This window comes from Asparagus officinalis, chromosome 2, assembly GCF_001876935.1.
Source record: "Asparagus officinalis chromosome 2, Aspof.V1, whole genome shotgun sequence".
NCBI lineage: Eukaryota > Viridiplantae > Streptophyta > Magnoliopsida > Asparagales > Asparagaceae > Asparagus > Asparagus officinalis.
In genome coordinates this window covers 58436813-58441533 of record NC_033795.1, presented here as the reverse complement: position 1 = coordinate 58441533, position 4721 = coordinate 58436813, and positions in this window count along the sequence as shown.

The window sequence follows — 4721 nt, the reverse complement described above, 5'->3', positions numbered from 1 at the left end:
GCTGTCCATGCGGGTCATCGTTCACTGTCTTCATCCCTACTTTGGTGATGCGCTCCGGTTTGAACCATGTTGTGGGCACCGATCCAAAGCTGATTGAAACCGCGTTTGCTCCAACATTCTTGGACGGCTTCGGGGTTATGACGCCTACATTAATTAGCACCTGGATCTTGTCCTTGAGGTGGTAGCATGACTTCGTAGGGTGATGGACCGCTCTGTGGTATGCACAATACCTCGGATTCGTCACTTTGCTAGCCCCTTCTTGATCCACAATCACCGGCAGCTGAATTTTGTTGTTCTCCAACAAGTATTTAAAGATGCCGGGAACTTCGTCATCTTTGAAGGAGTACACTTCGTCTTCCATGGTGGATGGATCGGCTGTAGCCATATTTGACATTAGGGTTTTGAAAACTTCTCCCAGACTTGTATCGGAGTCCCACTCTGAAGCATCGGGAGAGTATCCTTTCTTGGCTTTGTTAGCAATTTGATCGATGATTTGCCAACCACATTCGTCATCTGATGAAACATAACCTAAGCCTCGCCCATATTTATAATAATCCTCAGGTTTACCTTTTGGTACATATACTGCTTTGGCTGGATTACGAGGACCTCGATCGAAGTATAAACCTTCTCCGAGTGTGAAATCGTAGCCCTGCTTTTCCATGAGCTTGCGCGCTTCTGGACTATACTTGGATAGATGTCGACCAGGTTTGTCATCATCTTCGTCTTCACTTAGGAAATGATCTGGTAACGGAGAGCTTTTTCCTTTACCGTAAATCACTTCTTTAGCGCCTCTTACTTTGTTCGGGATGACCATGGTTGTTCCGAAAGAATGCTGGAGGTGTTCCTTCGTTACATAGGATGATTGGATCGGCATATACAACTCAGGATTGTCGTACAGCTCTTTTATCACATCATCAAGAGACAAGGAGTACTCTAAATCATCTTTTATTGCAATATCGGCAAGTTGCCAGTTACAATCTGCATCTGACGATTGTTCATCGTCAAGATTGATTACAAAGGGTACAATGTCATTTAAAACAAAACCACCATCGTAATCGAATCCGGCTTCAGAATCAGCTTCTTCTCCGCTGTCTGTGCCCTGGGCCGATGGTTCAGTATCGGATTCGTTACCATAAAGGAGAGAATCAGTGAAATAATTCTCATACCCTTTAAATGGTTGCTTATCCGCGACCACCGTTCTAACCCTATTATCAGTGTCGACATATTTCAAACACTGATGGAGAGTTGAGGGGATTATAACGTTACTATGGATCCAAGGTCGACCCAATAGTAAGTTATACGACGTCTCAGCATCAATCACATAACATGTGACTTCTGTCTTCAAATCTTCCATTTGACACTTTATCCGGATTTTACCTAAAGGTCTTGACCCGCTGGTATTGAACCCGTAGATAACAGTGCCTATGGACGCCAACTTGCTAACTGGAATACCAAGGAAATGCATCTAACTGGAATACCGAGGAAATGCATCAAGCGAAGCGGCATAATACTCATAGCAGAACCCGGATCCACTTGGATTCGGTTAACTTTGCTGGAGCCGATGTACCCGATGAAGTATAGCGGTCGATCGTGGTTCGAATTCTTCGTCTGCATGTCCTCTTTGGTGAAAGTAATGCAGGGAAGGTTTTTAGTCGCTATGTTGCACTGTTGACTCAGCGGTTCCGGTTCTTCAGGCACCGGCTTGACTTGAGTTAGAACACCTCTTTGGCCAACGCTTCTTGCAAGGCCTCCCTGGTTTCCTTGGACAACCGCAGCAACTCATACAGCGTTATCTGCGCTGGAATATTAGCTAGTTGATCCATTATATCGAAGACTTGCGGAGTCTTCGAGCTTTCCGGTTTGTCTTTTCCAATCGGACGACTGAAACGAGACTGCTTCGGATTCTGAACTTCCTGGGGATTCTTCTCTTTTGGTTTATTCACCGATTCACCGGCTGTCGTCGAGCTTCTTCGCCCGGTGTAGGACTTGTGATCACCCCCATCTCTGTGAGAGTCTTGGCTGGTCCCCGTTTATTCACCCCCTACTCACTAGGTGGTGGATAGTTGTAGTATTACTCATTTCCGCTTCGGGTCGCAAAAACTTCTTGTTCTTCTTCAGAGAGTGGAAAAGCTAGTATTCTTTCGTCATCTTCTCCTGGGATAGCAGAGACTCCGCAGCAAGACTTTCCTTTCCCTTTGGACTTCTTCTTGGATGACGACCCGGCCCATTGTTCATCTTCAATCAGGTCGGGGTGAACCCAGAGGATTTCGCCGTTTAGAGCTGTATGTGGCACAAGTCCTTTTTGGCGATGTCCATGCGGGTCGTCGTTTACTGTTTTCATTCACACTTTGGTGATGCGTTTTGGTTCAAACCACGCCGTGGGCACTGATCCAAAACTGATTGAAACCGCGTTTGCTCCAATATTCTTGGACGGCTTCGGGGTTATGACGCCTACATAAATTAGCACCTGGATCTTGTCCTTGAGGTGGTAGCATGACTTCGTAGGGTGATGGACCGCTCTGTGGTATGCACAATACCTCGGATTCGTCACTTTGCTAGCCCCTTCTTGATCCACAATCACCGGCAGCTGAATTTTGTTGTTCTCCAACAAGTATTTAAAGATGCCGGGAACTTCGTCATCTTTGAAGGAGTACACTTTGGGAAATCTTGGCTCTAAAGACTTCTGCTTCAGAGGCCGTTGTTACCATTGTGACTGCGATTGTTGTGGCGCTCGTTGCTGCTGCCGCAGTTGTTGTTGCTGAGTTTGCAATTGAAAGATTTGGTTAGCATCAACTGCATTAGCATGTGCCTTACCTTTCCGCCGTGGGACGAAATTCTGTTGCGGAGCATTATTCGCCTGTTGGCCTCTTTCCGCCTTCTTTCTTCTGATGAATCGCTCGGCCTGCTCTCCTCTGACCTTCAGATCCTTCCATGTCTTGGACGGTGCTGTCCCCATTGCTTCCAACACGTCCAGCGTGAGGTTGTTGTGACACATCTGGAGGATGAATTCCTCGGTGATCGGGTCCCGACAGTTCATCGCCTTGTTCCGGAACCTCTTGACGAAGGTGTCCACCAATTCCCCGTCTTTCTGTTTCTCGTCTAGCAAAGATCCGATGGATATCTCTGTGTCGTCGTCAAAGAAGTTGGTGAGGAATTTGGTCTCTATGTCATCCCAACTATTCACGCTACCTGGCTTGAGGCGGCGATACCAATCGAAGGCGGCTCCGCGAAGAGTGCCGACGAATGACCGCACCATCAGAGGCTCATTGCCGGAGATTACCCCTAAGTGTGATTTGAAGTAAATCAAATGTTGAGTGGGGGAATCCATCCCATTAAACGGCGTGAAGTTAATTAAGTTGAACTTCGCCGGATATGGGATTGATTCTCACTCTCTTGGGTATGGACAAGGAATGCCCGTCTTTTTCATCTCTTGAGCGGAAATCAATGTATTGATTTTGCTCTCGAGATTTTTAATTTTCAAGTTTTCACCTGAGTCTGCGTTGACATTCTCGTTACCACCCCCTGCATTGACGGGAGGATTATTGGCATTATGCGTCTCATTCGCATTAGTGTCTTCGTCTTCCAGATTAACCGGGTTACGACGACTTGGCTCGTCTTGCTGGTTCGTCAATGCTTGGATTTGTTGGTCATGCATTTCGATCATGTTTTGCATGGCCATCTGCATTTCGAACCTGAAGGCTTGCTGTTGCTTAGCTAAGGCGTCTTCCAGCATTTTGGCCACTTGCTCCGCACTTATCATAAGTGCCTCGCGGGGTTGTCCCTCGCTGGATACCGTATTATCTGATGTAACCGCGGAGCCGGCATCAGATTCTTCATCTTCTGAAGGGAGTCTTGTCCTAACCCTACCATAGGTTGCTGGCTTGATGGTTTTGGACTGCAGACGGGTTCTAGGCCGGGATGCTTTCAGAATTGACTCGAGATTATCTCGCGCCGATGTCCCTCTGCTGGTCATGTTGGTGGTGACCCTAGGAAATTCTCCCTCTTCAACCACCGTTCTTCTTCGTCGGAAACGCATAGGCCTTGGTTTTGGCGTTTTGATACTAAGTCTTTCGAAAACCGAAACTCTTTCGGGGACCGCCTTGATGCAGCTGCATTCAGATAATACCGCCCGAATGAGTTTGGAACAGGGGCATTGAGTTTCCTGTTCTCGGGCACTCATCTTCCTGGTTTTACTCGTACCCCCAGCACGATAGTACAACTCATCTACTTGACGATCGGAGTAACCAATCGTGTGTTGGCACGACTTCTCAGGTATAACGCTATTGTCATCAGACGATAACGTTTCCTTCTGAGGGGGAATTACTTTCTTAGGGCTTTCGAAAGTCACGCGCCTCGTAACATGCCTTTTTGGGCGTGAGTTCTCGGCGGGCTCCTGGACTTCAATGCGCAAGTTGGTGCGCGTAGCTGCCTTAGTCTCTTTGTCATGTTGGAGATGACGGCGACCCCCAGCATGTTGCTTCGTCTGGGGCTTTTTCATCGGGCTCAAACGATCTCAAACAGGAGCTTTGCTTCTCTCGTCATGAATCGGACCGAGGCGCCCCAAAACTGGCTTCTTCTTTCGGGATGATTCTGCGTGATCTCCCGGAGTAGTGGCTGGAATTATCGGCGATTTAGGTTGTTTCGCCGGGGGTTGAACTTTGGTTGGAGGCTGCTTCGGCCTCCACACTTGGCGGGTTGATGGCGGCTTCTTGGCCACTCTT